Source organism: Triturus cristatus, chromosome 6 (genome assembly GCF_964204655.1).
Source record: "Triturus cristatus chromosome 6, aTriCri1.1, whole genome shotgun sequence".
Lineage (NCBI taxonomy): Eukaryota > Metazoa > Chordata > Amphibia > Caudata > Salamandridae > Triturus > Triturus cristatus.
In genome coordinates, this window is record NC_140589.1 from 701,378,404 (window position 1) to 701,395,323 (window position 16,920).

A 16,920-nucleotide genomic window follows, 5' to 3' on the forward strand; every position below is an offset into this window, starting at 1 on the left:
TAGTAGGATGCCTCACAAGGTTGTGTAGGTGGTTAGTCACTCCTTTATCCGTTGGGCGGCCTACAGGTTGCAACTGCTCCAAGGACCAAAGCCTTTCACCCTGCGTAACGCGGCATTCCGGAAGTGCTGGATTGGTTGCCTACATATCTCAAAGCTACATTTACAGTGTTTGATTCAAGTTGCCATGGGTTGTGAGGAACTCCAGTCCCCGGATCTCAATGTAGTACACCTTGGTGGTAATGGCTTGGTGAGGCTGGGCCGGAAGGACCTCAGGGAGGTGATTTTGACTGAATTTGCGCAATTGGTTAAGGCTTTTCCTGAGGCAGCTATTGCATGGTCTCACATGGTGCCAAGCCGGAACTGGGGGAAGAATATAAAGTCCAGAGTGATTAATGTGTCTTTAAGGCATTTAAACCCCGTAATGTCTAGGTTGTGCCCGGGCCGCCTGTGGAATATCCCCCACAAACTTCTTAAGGGCAATGACATGTTCCATGAAGATGGTGTTCACCTTTCGGATACAGGGACGGATTCGTTTTTTAGGAACATTCTGGCATTTTCACAGCAAATGTTTTGTGGTGGGGAGGGCGAAGGACCTTTGGGGCCTGGTCGGTCCTGTGGCGTGGTCCGGGATATTAGAGTCACCCCTAGTTAGCAGGGGGAGGTCCTCCAGATGCAGTCCTCCCCACCAGGACAGCACTAAGGGGTAAGTAAGGTTCTGCAGTCCTGAGCCAGCCAGAGGATGTACACCAGCTTGTGGGCTAGGGCGCACGGATAGATCATTGGGGGTGGGCACAGGGTGCGCTGCTCCTGCCCACCTCGTCGCAGCCCCTGGGGAGTTTGGTGTTTCGGGGACAGTGCCCATAGAGAGGACAAGGGTACAGTGGTGCGGGACCGCCCCTCACGGATGCAGGTGGTTGCACCTGTGTGGTCCAATGGCGTTCAGGATTGCGAGGTGGCCCTTGGTGCGGTGGGGGTACATCATGATGTTGATGAATCCTCCTTTTCAATTATGTTTCGTATATGTTCTACTGACACTTTCTTTCTTCACATCTTAGAGACTGTTATGTATTCCAAGTGTATTTAAACATTGAATTTTTGTTATGACCATTTTTCTTTCACAAGGGTGATATACTAATTTTGAATAAACTAATCCACAATCACAAAGCGTCTCTGTAGATTTGTTAGTACCTCGTTTGGGTGGTTGGAGGTTTGGGACAGACTGGAGGTCTCCGGGTCCTATGACTTCAGTAGAGGCTTCCAATTTTCAACTTTTGGGGGTGTCGGAGTTGGCCAGAGTTTGCCCAGTGGTCTTTCTTGGGACCTTCCTCTTGTCAGACGCGGCTGATGAAGGCTCCATGAATATGCACAAAGAGTAGACAAAGGAATAAGGCTAACTGTGTTCCACTATATATCACCAGGAGGACAAAGTTCCTACGGGCAGTTGCAAAAAGTCACCCAAGCCCTTAAAAAAGAGAAATCGAGAGTGAAAGAATTCCTAGTTTGAAGACCCTCAGGTAAGTGGAAGACCACTCTATGTCCTCTGTTGCCCTCACACACCCCGAAAGGTGTCATGCTTCATCATCGGGCGGTTGCTCCTCGTAGGGCCGGCGCTGCAATTCCCTACGGGCCCCCGAAGGGTCACTTTAACGGAGATCTTTTAAGAACCGCCGGATGGTGCATGTGGGTGTGTGGAAAGTGGGTTCAGTGTAGAGGGTAAAAAGGGGTGCTTGCAAGTAAGTAAAAACATAGAGGGTCATCATGCAGCGAATTATATAGATGACCTGTTACCACACTGAGGGTGTACAGGCGATTACCCAGACCGATATTGAGGGTATTTTAACTTGTTTCATTTATTTTTCACGTGCACTTATTGTTAAGAATTTGGTCCTGACAAAGCGCCACCGACCTTTAAGGCGAAAGAGGCGCGAAACATGTTGGCCTGTGATCCATGATCCCTGGGCATATTGTGCCTTCAGGGTCACAAACATTTTTTAGCTGTCTAATTCTGCTCAGGGTACATCTATATAATTCGCTGCATGATGACCCTCTATGTTTTTACTTACTTGCACGCACCCCTTTTTACCCTCTACACTGAACCCCATTCCACACACCCACATGCACCATCCGGCGGTTCTTAAAAGATCTCCGTTAAAGTGACCCTTCGGGGCCCCGTAGGGAATTGCAGCGCCGGCCCTACGAGGAGCAACCGCCCGATGATGAAGCATGACACCTTTCGGGGTGTGTGAGGGCAACAGAGGACATAGAGTGGTCTTCCACTTACCTGAGTGGGTCTTCAAACTAGGAATTCTTTTACTCTCGATTTCTCTTTTTTAAGGGCTTGGGTGACTTTTTGCACCTGCCCGTAGGAACTTTGTCCTCCTGGTAAAATATATTAAGTCTAGGGAGCGTGGACACTGGACCTTTTTTAGCTTCCAGATCCCCCCCTCTTTTTTGTTTTATATAACTGTGTTCCACGTCAAATTGTTTAGTCTTCGAGCTTGTCAAAAATACAATCAGAAAGAACATAACAATCGGAAGGAGTAAATTAGATGAAGACGGATTCCAGGTTTTTTTTTATTGCATGAAGGTTGCTCGGTAGGTACTTGAATTATTCATAATACCTTTTAATTTGTTTATTGATTTCCTTTTATGCAACAACAATCCAACAGTTCTTGTCTCCATAATGTTAATCTTAACAAACAAGCCGACCATAGATTGACAAACCAATCACCTAATCATTGAACAGGAGGATTACACACCTATTTATTTATTTATAAAGTTTTATATAGCGCGAACTTGACCCAAGAGGGTATCAGAGCGCTTTACATTTAGGATTGTTGCGTTAGAAGTTACATCAGATACAAGAGCATAGTAAGGTACAGTACACATGAACAATCTTTCAAGAATTCGTAGGAGGGAGGGGAGGAAGGAGTAATAGCGGGGAGACGAGAAGGAACTGTGCCCAATGTCCGGCTGGGTAGGTGACGGTCAAGGGGGAAACCAAGGGCCAATCTCCTCATTAGCTGTCTAGCAGCTCCACCGGTCATCAGCCATGTTGCTCAGGTCTCAACGCACGGGGAAAACAGTTTTGAATAGATACATAGGCAACGAGGATTGAGGTAAAAGAAGGAGGTGGAGGGAGGGAGTAAAAAACAAGCCTGAGCTGGGGCTACCACGTAGTCCGATGGGGGATGTGCTAAAGGTCTGTTCGGAGTCCGGTGGTAGGGAAAACTGTGGCAGCTATCTTGGGGTCAGGTAAGGGATTCTGACCGTGGAGACAGCCGGTAACCATTTTTTTACTTTTGCTCGAGGGGGGGGGGGGGGGGGGGGGGGTCTCCGGCTGGGGCACACCTGCATCTGGATGAGTAGCGCTGGGATTAGGGTTGTGAAAGAGCTTCTGACCACCATGTTAAGGTCAGGCACGTCAGGCAAGTCCCTGGAATGCCACCGATACCCAGTAGCAAACCGATCACTCAAAGTGCTGCCCCCCCTATGTCTCTTAATAAAAGAAGCTCTCATCCCTCCATATGGTACTTAAGACAGCTCCCGGTATTTCCTTCATACAATATACTCGAGCACGCCTCTCAGTACCCCCCTTACCATTAGCAGTACATTGGAATATTCCACCCTCTTCCTCAGCCCACTGAGCCGCTCTGGCATCGCCCCAGCTTTCCAACGCAGGGACAGCTGTCTCTTTGGCCAATATCAATGATAAGTCAACAAATATCCATAACGTCATTCACCACTCCAAGCATGCCACGGTGTTGCGGGGACGGACGCCCACCCTTCCGTTACTTTAATAAGATGGACCCAATGGTGTTCTGAGGATAGGCAGGACCAGGACACGTGCAGGAGTGGACACGTGCTTCCCGCGACTGGCACCGTCGGGCAAATCGCATGTCTACCGTTTCTACAAATATTATGTGACGTCAGCTGGGCGTTCGGTTATTTGCAATATGTTATACCGAAAAAATTTGGCATTTGGCATTTTATAGAGAGAATGTCCCATTCTCTGTCGGTCAACGCCCCTTCCACATCAATGAATCACGTTTCCCTTAACGTTGATACGTTTATTTTAGTCATTTCAGTTAGCACCGAGTATACCTGCGCCACACCCTTTTACTCTTTACCAATGCTACCATTCCACTGTCTGTTAACCACACCCGTCAGAACATTACCTATCAGGAACGGACCTCCCCGCAGGCCAGACTGTTGCAGAAAGGTGTGAAATGTGTGACGTTCGTTTCAGTTCAATAGATGACGTATATCTTATCCCACAGCAAAAGTCTGCTTGTTTAACCTCATGAGGAGACCCGGAAGGGCCCACTGCGCAGATCACGTGGGAATGCTAGTCATGGGTCGCAGAATCCCTGCCTGTCAACATGACTACAGTACAGGGCCCTCTGCACTCACCTTGAAACCCACCCATCCCCGACCAGGAATTGTACTATCTGGTGACGCAGTTCCAGACAGGCGCTGCGATACGCGACATTGGAATTTATGGTTGAGGGTGCCTGGTTCCCCGTCATTTCACTGGCGGCCGGGATTCCCGCAAAATTGTCTTTATTTAACCGCAATCTCTATTTAATTTCGCATTTTCGTTTTAGAATGCAAGTTCGCCATTCCGTTCACGATTCCCGAAAAATAAACGTGCAAACTCCTTCGGCCCAGTCGGGCCTTGACCAGGACATGGCTCCTCTCTCCATCACCGTTGCTGCACAGCTGTGCACTTGCTTTTATCCCATACCGAGGCAGAAGGCACATTTCTCAATTTCCAGGAATTCCTTTCAGGTAGGGAGACGTCTCTCTCTCTCTCTCTCTCTCTCTCTCGCTGGTGAGAGCAGTGGAGTAACACAAAAGTATGCCTACCCCTTTCCCCTCTATAGAACGTGTGGGGATAGATTGGTTGGAATCCCTTAAATGGCCTTCGTCACGCCCCGCCGGAGTTATCGGGGGCACCGCACTTCGAATGTAGCTGTGTTGGACCAAGGAATGGGGGCCATTCTCATGCACACAGCCACGCCTTCCTTCAGAAGAACCCTCTTAGGGGCAGTTTGGCCAAACCTGCTGCCGGAGGGAGGCACTTACGTTGCGCAGTTCGCTTTTGCCCAGCGCCAGTCTAGGCGGCGCCCACTGGAGAAAATACCGATCATGCTTTTTAAAGATTTGAAAATAGGTAATTGATCTGGAGGACAGAGTGGTCAAGTGTAGGGGCGGGTTAAATGTGTATCGTGTAAGAGTCATAGCGTCCAGACAGAGATCAAATAGCAAAGTCTAGAAAGCGCTTTAGTCCTGTAGAGCGAGCGAGCTACCACCTTCCTGCCTACCTATCTCCCTGTCTCTGCTCTTACACGGCAGTTGACGTTTGACCAGCCGCTACCTTTAACCACTTTGTTCGGAATGGATGGATGCATGAATGCATGAATGAAGGAACTGACTGACAGGCTTTGCTTTTGGTGACATGTTACTGAGGCTGTCAGTTCCTCGTGCTACTTAAGCGGTCTCTTCTGCTGCCTGTGCGGCTCTGCATAAGAAGGGCATTGATCCACAGGGCCCGGCTTGTGTGCGCGGACCCTCAGCCGCCTGCCTCCCAACCCCGCGTGCCATTCCAGCTTTCGCTCTGCATAAGAGGGGCATTAATCCACAGGGCCCGGCTTGTGTGCGCGGACCCTCAGCCGCCTGCCTCCCAACCCTGCGTGCCATTCCAGCTTTCGCTCTGCATAAGAGGGGCATTAATCCACAGGGCCCGGCTTGTGGGCACGGCTTGTGTGCGCGGACCCTCAGCCGCGTGCCTCCCAACCCTGCGTGCCATTCCAGCTTTCGCTCTGCATAAGAGGGGCATTATCCACAGGGCCCGGCTTGTGGGCACGGCTTGTGTGCGCGGACCGTCAGCCGCCTGCCTCCCAACCCTGCGTGCCATTCCAGCTTTCGCTCTGCATAAGAGGGGCATTAATCCACAGGGCCCGGCTTGTGTGCGCGGACCCTCAGCCGCCTGCCTCCCAACCCTGCGTGCCATTCCAGCTTTCGCTCTGCATAAGAGGGGCATTAATCCACAGGGCCCGGCTTGTGTGCGCGGACCCTCAGCCGCCTGCCTCCCAACCCTGCGTGCCATTCCAGCTTTCGCTCTGCATAAGAGGGGCATTAATCCACAGGGCCCGGCTTGTGGGCACAGCTTGTGTGCGCGGACCCTCAGCCGCCTGCCTCCCAACCCTGCGTGCCATTCCAGCTTTCGCTCTGCATGAGCGAGGCATTAATCCACAGGGCCCGGCTTGTGTGCGCGGACCCTCAGCCGCCTGCCTCCCAACCCTGCGTGCCATTCCAGCTTTCGCTCTGCATAAGAGGGGCATTAATCCACAGGGCCCGGCTTGTGGGCACGGCTTGTGTGCGCGGACCCTCAGCCGCGTGCCTCCCAACCCTGCGTGCCATTCCAGCTTTCGCTCTGCATGAGCGAGGCATTAATCCACAGGGCCCGGCTTGTGTGCGCGGACCCTCAGCCGCCTGCCTCCCAACCCTGCGTGCCATTCCAGCTTTCGCTCTGCATAAGAGGGGCATTAATCCACAGGGCCCGGCTTGTGGGCACGGCTTGTGTGCGCGGACCCTCAGCCGCGTGCCTCCCAACCCTGCGTGCCATTCCAGCTTTCGCTCTGCATAAGAGGGGCATTATCCACAGGGCCCGGCTTGTGGGCACGGCTTGTGTGCGCGGACCCTCAGCCGCGTGCCTCCCAACCCTGCGTGCCATTCCAGCTTTCTGCGCCGCAGAGCTCAGGCGCATCCGCGGCGGGAGAGAGAGGCGCAGTGAGGGCGCAGGGCAGCCATTCTGTAGGTGCACTGCTCGCTTCCATTTCAATTCCCCGCCTTCTTTTTGCTTCTTTTTGTGAGCGGGAACGTGTTTTGCGTACATGCTGCTCGGTATCAGCCCCCGATTAACTCCAATGAAAGCAATACATATGTTTACCTGCTATTAATTTCCACTTTGCAGACAACTAATTAAAAGAAAATAGCTTTCTCTAAATGTGAGATAATTACCACAAAATCCAGTTGTGCAGAGGTAGGTGGTCACCGGGCGCGTCGCCTTCGGCCCATGGAGCCCCTCCCCACCAATTATCCACACTCTCTTCGGTGACCCTCCGCTGCTCATTGGTTTTAGGATCTAAAATCAGGTGTTGAAATTCGGCATCACTTTGTGGAACTTCTCCGTGCTATACTTGGCGCTATATGGTTTTCTGGTGCCAGTCTGTTTAACTCATGACTTGTTATATACGCTCATGTGTTCTCACTTGGTACTGTAAAAAGAGACACGTGTGCTGTCTTCAGATGCGATTTGGTGCAGGTAAAATATAGGTCACGTGGGACCTAAGGGGAGATCACAGCCCATGCATTTTGCTGGTTAAACACGTGTGTGTAATTCTTTACCCACTCGGGGGTTGCATTATGTTTTGAAATGCACAAACATCTAAATCGTAATATCTAAAGTATAATGTAGATTGCTGTAGTCTATGACAAAATTGAATTTCAGCATACACAGTAGAAAACTGAATTGCTCATGGGAAGGGTGAAATGGGATACAAACACAATATCAACAAAACAGAAGGAGGGGGTACTGTGGGAATCCCTTCGAGAAAAATGGAAAAAGCAACGGAAACTTGTAACAAAGCATAGTAAAATGAGACTGGGTTAGAACATTCCAGAAACGAACACCTTTCATCGTTATAGTTTTCTATACTTTGGTTTTATTGTCTTGGATTCCTGATGCTTTTATTTTACTTCAGACTACACAGACCCTCCAACTTCTCTTTCTGTGGAAGTTCGTCTTGCATGGGGTTTGAAGGCGAGAATACCGTGTGTGTGTTTTACAGGTTTTGGTGCCGTCTCTCGCGACCCATTCCACGAGCACGCAGTTTTTTCAAACACCCTCTTGCGTAATGTTGAATTACTACAGTGTATGCATATGTTCATTGTCTTAACGTTTTTCTCTCAATGTGACGGAAACGCGTGCACTGCATTGTTTAAAGACGCATTGCTACATACCAGGCGCCTCAGATTAAACATATTTGCAAATTGAGTTTTTCTTTAATAGCTCAAGTGGACAGTGAATTTCCAGAGTAAAACGTGTATGTTTGCCTTGTACAGACTGTAAGGAGACAGGGAGAAAAGACGAGACGAATTATCTGCTTGCAAAAGTTTGGCCTTATTATTATCTTTTTTGAACATGTTCCTATTTTACACAAATGCCATTCAGCAGCAAGTGTTTCCTGGGGGCACACTGTGCGGCGACAGAGCGCTTTGTGGCACAGACGACTCCGCGGAAGCGTATTTAAAGAAGTCCGCGTCTGGGTGACGCGTCCACCTGTGCTGCGTCACAGACCACGCTGGGGGTAAACATGCGTCCGGCCGCAGAGGTGCAGGGCTGCTTCCAGCCGCACCTAGCCGCTACCGCCGCACTGTTTACGCAACAGGGGCGCGCTGGATCAACAAAGGGAGCTTTCTTATTACACCAGCCCCACAGCCCTGTTTACACAGCTCCCGCCTCACATTAATGATTTACCCGCCGACATCATTTACATTCATGAACTGTAATGTATGCAGATTAGCAAATCCCACTTTTGATACATCCCGGGTCGCCGTGGTGCACTAGGCCTCGGAGGGAGATGCGATTGGCAGGTGGAGGTGCAGCGTGCGCTGTCGAGGGCTGCCTCTCCAGGGCAGCCTTGACGTGTATTCTCTGTGCAAGTCACGTACATATATGTGTCAGTAAAGAGAACGGTTCTTCCAGACTCAGACCAGTATAGACGGAGTATTACAATTGTACAACCTTAAGGTAGAAAATCCGCGTGAAATTTATGTTTGAAATTCTCCTTATATTCACTGTAGACAAATTGCACATCATGGGTACCTGCTTGCGAGTGTATCAAAGTATGTCTGCGTGTATGTGTGTGTGTAAAGGCCCACAATAAGGGCTTACTATAAATCGTAATATAAATGCGTCTACATGTATGTATAAAACGTATTTATTTGTACATATGAATTAGTAGTGTTACACGTTTACGTTTAATCCTAAAAAGGCATGATTGACGAAACAAAATCTCACTTCAAATTTGGAAACATTTATAAACATCTAAACCCTTTCCTAAGTAGTTTATTATTTTCTTAAAGTTAGTTTAATAAACGTGCCTTTGAACTAAACCGCGCAGGGCTCCTATGAAGAATGCATTTTTGGCACAAAGACATGGATATATTTAAGGGGGAAACGACCGGCGGGGATATTTTGTTCATGGTCAAATTGTGTTCGGACTTCTCTTTAAGGGCTGAGGCCGACCGTCGGTAGCATTTGTTGTGGGCAATATAACATACTTTATATGAGTTACCTACACGGAGAATGCCTAGGAGGGGATATCAAACGAATGCAATGATGCGCCGGTGCGGGTCAGTGTATCCGGCGGGAAGTTGTGTCTGGAGTTGCGTTCTGCGGTTTTACCTTCAGGGGGCGGTGCTTGATCCGGCTGTGTTGCGGGCGCCTAGAGGTGCGCGGAGGCTTCAAGGGGCCCTAGAGAGGGGACCCGGGCGGGCGCAGCTCCTCTGACTTAACCACATCTCACCCACCTCACCAGGAGCCGAGGCTCTGGACGATAAATACATGTGCCGCTGTCCAGCTCTCCCCGCGGCCAAATAGATATCCATCCACCCACAATCCATTCATTCATTCATTGGCAACTCATTATTATTTATCCATTTATCAATATACTTAAATCATTCGAAATCCATCAATCTATCCAAATGCAGCCATCCATTCATTCAAAGAGATCTGTCCATCCTTTTGTATGCATGATATCTACTAGTAGTGCTGTATGCTCATAATATCAAATTGCGTGCGACGCGCCTGCAGTTATTTCGCGCGGATTCTTTGCGCTGGACTTCACCTGTCTGAGGAGGGCTGGCGCAGAGTCCAAAGAGACAGTAAACACAAACGAAAGCCGAGTCCGTGCTTATAGTCCGTCTATCCACTGCCAAGCAACCCGCCCACAGTCACACCGTTTAGTGGTTATTCGTTTCGGATCCATAAATCATATTCATTCGGAGAGTCAAAATTTCACCTTACTATATGCACACTAGCAATTTCCCCTGCGAACCTCGGCTATCATGCGCGAGAAACACACAAAATTCATAAAAAAACAAAAATGGATTTCTCTTAATACAACGTTCTTGAGTGATGCAAATCGAAAAAAATACAATTCCGGTGGTAGACGAATTCGTTCTTGTTGCGTTTCAACAAAGAAAAGTTGGTTAACGTGCGGTTCAGGAAGCTATCTGTGGGGCACCGAAGTGGCGACACGAGACACCTCGCGGGAAAGACGTCTAAATATGTTTGAAATACCATTAAAACCCGAGTTGACGAACCAGCCACTTGCCAAGTGCTCCGAGGCTCCTTAAAAATCTGCTGGATAAACACAGCACGTGACTCTGGGTAATTTATACTATTCAAATGTTAAGTAAACCGATGAAGGGGATATTATCTTACACCAGGGACTTTGATCGAGTAGCTGGCGATATAAATATTTATTCCTAAACGCATTATAGGAATGGACAGAATACGACACGTAACACCACAGACGTGATTATGTGTTTAACACCACCATGAGATACAAAAATTGCCTGTTATGTGGAAAAATATAAAATTGTCTCACTGAATATAAATAAATATGTCTGTTCTGTGTGTTCCTAATGCACGGTGTTTTGATATTCTGCCTAGGCGGTGCCCCTAAATCAGCGCGCCCTCTCACTGACGTGGTAGAAGTCCCAGAGGGGGGGGGGGGGGGGTGCCAGTCACTCAACGGGCACTTGGGCAGCAGAGCCATCGTTAGTACAGACTGACGGTGTGCAGCGTGTGCGGTGAGCGATGCACCTGAGGCGTTGAGCTAGTTCCGATTATTTTTTTTACTAAGCCTTTATTACCCTTGTTATTACACCTCACAAACACTAGACTATTTTTTAGCTTATTTTGGGTAATTCAAGTCCCTGGCTGGGCTTATGGGCATCGAACCCTTACGCCTCAGTAAAGGCGCAAAGAACCTGGTCGTTTTAAAAGGCTTCGGAGGATCAGATGGCGTCGCCCTCTGCGGCCGCGAACACGGGTCTGCCTCGGCGACAGCACAGAAAGGAGAGCCAGGCGCCGGTGCAGCACAAGCGGGGAGCAGCAGAGCCTCGGGGTCGCGGCAGGACCACCGACCTCGATACAGACATTAGAAATGACAGGGCAGTGCCCCAAATTCAAGAAAAGGGGGGATCCTGGTTTAAATAATAATAAAAACACACTATCTACTCTGCTGCTGTTATTAAAATACACTGTACAGCGCCCCGAAGCCCGGATAGGTCATTTTGCGCTATAAAAATGAAATGAAAATATAAATACCATGGTCCTGCTGGGCGGCAGGTGAGGCTGGAGGTGACGCGCCGGTGGCAGTCCCAAAAAGTGAATCCTGTCTGATCAGGGTTTGCTCTGCTCTCCAATAGTGATCTTCAAAGCGTTAAACCCCCCCCCCCACCCCCAAATTACCCCACCTGAAAGCTCCCCTTTTCCAGAGTGCAGTCGTGTTTTGCCTTTCAGCGTCTCTTCATGGGCAGCAGGCGCTATATCAATGCAATTGTAATACCATACCGCCCCCCTTTCCCTTGTACTGCCGCCAGGCAGAGCGAGAGGAGGCGCGAGGTTTGGTCCGCGCCGTGCCCCCTAAGGCTGGTAGGCTGCATTATTGAACAGCGCACTGTGGTGGCATCCACGACACACCTGCCAATAGCGGAAGGGGATTTGAAACCCAGGTGATGTTCCCCTGTCGGCTTAAAAAACAGGTGATAAGAGGGGCAGAGGTCCCTGAAGTGACGTGGAATACATGCGAAGCCAAAGAAAGTTCTTTACCTGTTCTTAAGGCCACGCGAAACCCTAAGCAGAGCAGGCAAGAAAACTCAAACCACCCACTCCTTTGTCTCCCCACGCGATGTCTCTCTTTCCATTCATCCATCCATACCTTCTCTCTCTGCGTCTCTCTTCTCCCTCTCTGATCCAATCTTTACTTCTCCTTCTCTGATCTGTTCTGTCTCCCTCTGCTTCTCTCTTCTCCCTCACTGATCCATTCTTTATCTGCTTCTCTCTTCTCACTCTCTTATCCATTCTCTCTCTTCTGCTCTCTTCTCCCTCTCTGGTCCATTCTGTATTTTCTTCTCTTTTCTCCAACTCTGATCCCTTCTCTCTCTCTCCTTCTCTCTTGTCCCTCTGTGTTCCATTCTCTCTCTGCTTCTCTCTTCTCCCTCTCTGATCCATTCCTTCTCAGTTTCTCTCTTCTCCATCTCTGATCTCTTCTCTCTCTCCTTCTCTCTTCTCCATCTCTAATCCATTCACTCGTTCAGATTCTCTCTTCTCCCTTTCTGAGCCCTTCCCTCTCTCTCTTTCTCTCTTCCCTCTCTCTGATCCATTCTTTCTCTCTCCTTCTCTCTTCTCCATCTCTGTTCCAATCTCTTTTTCTGCTTCTCTCTTCTCCTTCTCTGAGCTAATCTCTCTCTCTCCTCTCTCCTCTCTTCTCCATGTCTGATCTATTCTCTCTCTTGTTCTCTCTTCTCCTTCTCTAATCCATTTTCTCTCCTTCTCTCTTCTCGCTCTCTGATCCATTCTTTCTTTCTGCTTCTCACTTCTCCCTTTCTGATCCATTCTCTCTCTACTCTCTTCTCCCTCTCTGATCCATTCTTTCTCTTTCATACTCTCTTCTCCCTTTCTGATCCAATCTCTCTCTGCTTCTCTCTTGTCCCGCTCTGATCCATTCTCGGGCTCTCATACTCTCTTCTTCCTCTCTGATCCATTCTCTCACTGCTTTTCTCTTCTCCCTCTCTGATCAATTTTCTCTCTCTCCTTTTCTCGTTTCCCTCTCTGATACATTCTCTCTCTCATTATCTCTTCTCCCTCTCTGATACATTCTCCCATCTCCATCTCTGATACATTTTCTCTCTGTTTCTCCCTTCTCCCTCTGATCACTTCTCTCTCTCTCCTTTTCTCTTCTCCCTCTCTGATGCATTCTCCCTTCTCCCTCTCTGATACATTTTCTCTCTTTTTCTCCCTTCTCCCACTCTGATCTATTCCCTCTCTCTCTTTTTCTCTCTTCTCCCTCTCTGATCCATTCCCTCTCTCTCTCTTTTTCCATTCTCCCTCTCTCTCCCTCTCTGATCCATTCTCTCTCTCCTTCACTCTTCTCCCTCTCTAATTAATTCTCTCTCTCTGCTTCTCTCTTATCCCTTGCTGGTCCATTATCTCTTTCTGCTTCTCCCTTCTCCCTCACCGGTCCATTCTCTCTCTCCTTCTCTCTTCTCCATCTCTGATCCATTCTCTCTCTGCTTTTCTCTTCTCTCACTCTGATCCATTCTCTCTCTCCTTCTCTTGTGTCTCTCTCTGATTTATTCTAGCTCTCTCCTTCTCTCTTGTTCCTCTATAATCTCTTCTCTCTCCCTCCTTCTCTGATCCTTCCTCTCTCTCTCATTTTCTCTTCTCCCTCTCTGATACATTCTCTCTCTCTCTCCATCTCTCTTCTCCCTCTCTGATCCATTCTCTCTCTCCTTCACTCTTCTCCCTCACTGATCCATACTCTCTCTCTGCTTCTCTCTTCTCCCTCGCTGTTCCATTCTCTCTCTCCTTCTCTTTTCCAGTCGCGGCCAGTATGAAGGGTGGAGGGTCACGTGGGGGGTAGGGGGGATGTTATTTTAATTTAAAAAAGAAATTAAAAATAACTTAACTTTGCCTCCGGTCCTGGACTCCCATGTCGCGTCTCCTGCTCAGTGCTCACGGGAAGCAGAAGCAGGCAGCCTCCCTCTCCTCCCCAAAGCCAATCACAATGCTGCAATGGCAGCTTTGTGATTGGCTAGGACACCGTCCGTACAGGCGTCTATGGGGAGGCCGTTTTCTCCATGCAAGCTGCACAGCAGCCTGCATGGAGAAAACGGAGAGTGCTATGACTGGTTGCCGACTAAACAGTCAGCACCCATAACATTGGGCTAGCCACTCCTCCCCGACCCGCCCACCTACCCGCCCCCAACCTGCCATACCCATCTTCTGCTTATACCATTTTACGTTTCTGCTTCTCGCACTGCAAGAAAACAGTGGGGCAACGCTCCGACGCCCACGTGGAGGAGCCGCCCGTGCTCTCTTCTCCATCTCTGATTCATTTTATCTCTGCTTCTTTCTTCTCCCACTCTGATCCATTCTCTTTCTCTCCTTCTCTCTTGTCCCTCTCTGATTCATTCTAGCTCCCTCCTTCTCTCTTGTCCCTCTCTGATCCATTCTTTCTCTCTCATTCTCTCTCTCCTTCTCTCTATTCCCTCTCTGATCCATTCTCTCTCTCTCCCTCCTTCTCTCTACTTTTACTTGCTCCCTGACTTGACCATGCACTTCTTTTATGATGCACTGCCTCTCCAATGACAACCTATAAACAGACACCTTGTGCTCAGTTGAAAATGTGGGGGTGGGAGAGGCGGTTAAAAATGTCTGAGGGAGTATTGTGTAATAGAGTCGGTACATGCCATACAGTGCAGACTGCAAGCAAGTAGTAGTAGTAATTGCTTTATTTGTTGATTATTAAAAATTGTTAAAAACAGAGATAAAATACAGTGGGTAAGAAACATTATTTCTACCCATAAAATGTGTATACAGCTTTACATTAAACAATTTAGCAGCAATAATAGAGAGCAACAATGAATAAAGTGCGTTTGTGCAAAAGGCTAGCGGACACTATCCATACACTATCGTTAACATTTTAAAACGCTTTGTCTTTAGTCTTAAATTTGATTAACCAATCCTGTAACAGTTTAGAATATATAGTGACCATGATGTAAAATGTGTGCAGAACTTTTTATAGCAGATTTTAAAAGCAGATTTTTCATTTTCATTTCAATTTTGCATTAAAATCATTAACAACATGTTACTGTATTAACAATCAGAATCAGTTGTGGTTAATAGTTTTTTTTTCGGCAATAAAGATAAACTTTTTGAATTGGGAGATCAAGCGAGACATTGACCCAGTGAGACAGGTAATGATGGCGTGTCAACATGTTCTCACCCCTAATTCATTAAAAATAGGTCTTAACAGAGTCTTCCGCTCTTCTAACATTTGGGGGCATGTAGTCACAATATGTATTAAAGTTTCGTCATAGGAACCACATAACCTACAAAGGTTAGAGGACCATTTTTTTTTCCCATTTGGGTATTCCGTCCTTAGTAGGGTATCTCAAGCAAGTATTATTTACACCTGATAAATTCATAGACACAACAAGGAAGGTGATTTTATCGTGATGAATAGCATATATTGGGCTTGAGTTAAAACTGGATGGTTATGTATGGGACCATGCCTATAGAAAAAATACTGCTGTACGGATTGGTTGAATCTAAGAAGAGGCATTTTTACTTTGGGATTATGTTAAGAAGTAAAAGTAGGACAAGGACCTTACCCATCATCACTGGCACAATGAGTCCACAGTCTGTGTGGAATCTCCTACATATATTAATCTAATCAACTTTTAGACACAAAGATCTGTTAGCAGAGGACTCAAGTAATGAATTTTGTCTAGAATGTGTTTTATGTTATATGTTTATCTTTCTGTTCATGGTTTTTAATATAAGTTTCTGTGACTTTTGAATGATATGTAGTTTTAATTCTCGAAATGTATTATTTTCCATTTTCTTTGTAATGTTTCCCTGCACAATACGAGCACTCTGCTCTATAATTTTCCTGATTAATAACTGGGAAGAATTTCTTGGTTTTGGAGCCAATGAACAGAACAGCTGTAATTACAGTTCCGGGTTTGGGAAGCCACGAACACAACGCCTTAAACCTCCTCAAATATCGCCCAATAATTTCCAAAGAAACTGGTGTGGAAGGGCCCTCCCTAGCGCTGTTGCTACTTGCGGGGTGCGTGGTCAGGCGTCGACGTTGCTATGTGTCTACCCCCTCCCCGCCCCTCAGGTCAAAGTGCAACTTTCTTGCGAGCAAGTGTATCCCCCCGCCCCTACAGCACCTCATAGACGCCTGCACCGCGGACAGCGTCGTCTTCTGAGGCGGCGACGTCACGACGCTGGGGTAGTCGGCCTCCACCTTCTACGGCCAATAGGCGGCTCGCAACCCTGGGACTGCCTCCAATGGGTAGCATGGCTGCTGTTTGAAGGGGGCGGGGCTGAGAGTGCTCGGGGTGGGCGCGAGCCAGAGCCCTAAGTTGTACTAAACTAAAGCCTTCAGCTATGGAGAAGTTATTAGCCGTCCCCAGCCTGGAATTAGGCGCGCTCCATTAGTGCCCAGCTCCATGGCACCTGCTGCAGAGGTCCTGCAGCCTGCGCACCGGAGGGGAGCAGGGACAGAGGGGAGCCCTCGGCAGCGGGCGTATACTGGCAGGGGCTGTCACTGAATCCTGGGCTCTGCATCTGAGGGCTGCGAGCTGGGACGTCAGACAGAGGTAGGTTGGAACCTCACCAACAGGCTCCCAGCAGGGCAACCGGACTCTGTAACAACACCGCATGGCCTCTGTTTACATATCCCAGGTGGCCGGTACCAGCCCTCCTTTGACTCTTGTACGCACCCCTGCTTCCCCCGAACCTGGTAACTTGCCAGTAAGGTAGAAGCCGACAGTAAGTGCTGTGGACGCTAATCCCTTTAAATTGATAACTATAAATAACGTCCAGTAGGCTAAGCTAATTTGGTAATAAGTTCACCCTGTCTAAACAAAGGCCATCGAGGCATTTGGATGTTAAGCGGTCATCAGATTTTATTGAGGGTGACATTCCACGGTAAACTTCGAGCTGCTCCTCCCGTGAGACCCTTTAGTCATCCAACCAGACCCCTGCAGGCTGAAGCAGCTGCACGGGTTACTTTGCTAAGATTGCAAGAACACGTGTACCAA

General features: G+C 48.3%; 1 protein-coding gene across 1 annotated transcript in view; it reads left to right on the forward strand.

Annotated features, from left to right (window-relative positions):
• The first annotated feature begins 16,276 nt into the window (after positions 1–16,276).
• SIM1 (SIM bHLH transcription factor 1) overlaps positions 16,277–16,920 on the forward strand; it is a 243,426-nt gene continuing 242,782 nt past the window's right edge. Inside the window, exon 1 of the mRNA XM_085611189.1 lies at positions 16,277–16,476. The gene's annotated coding sequence lies outside the window, so the exon portion shown is untranslated. The remainder of the gene's footprint in view (positions 16,477–16,920) is intronic.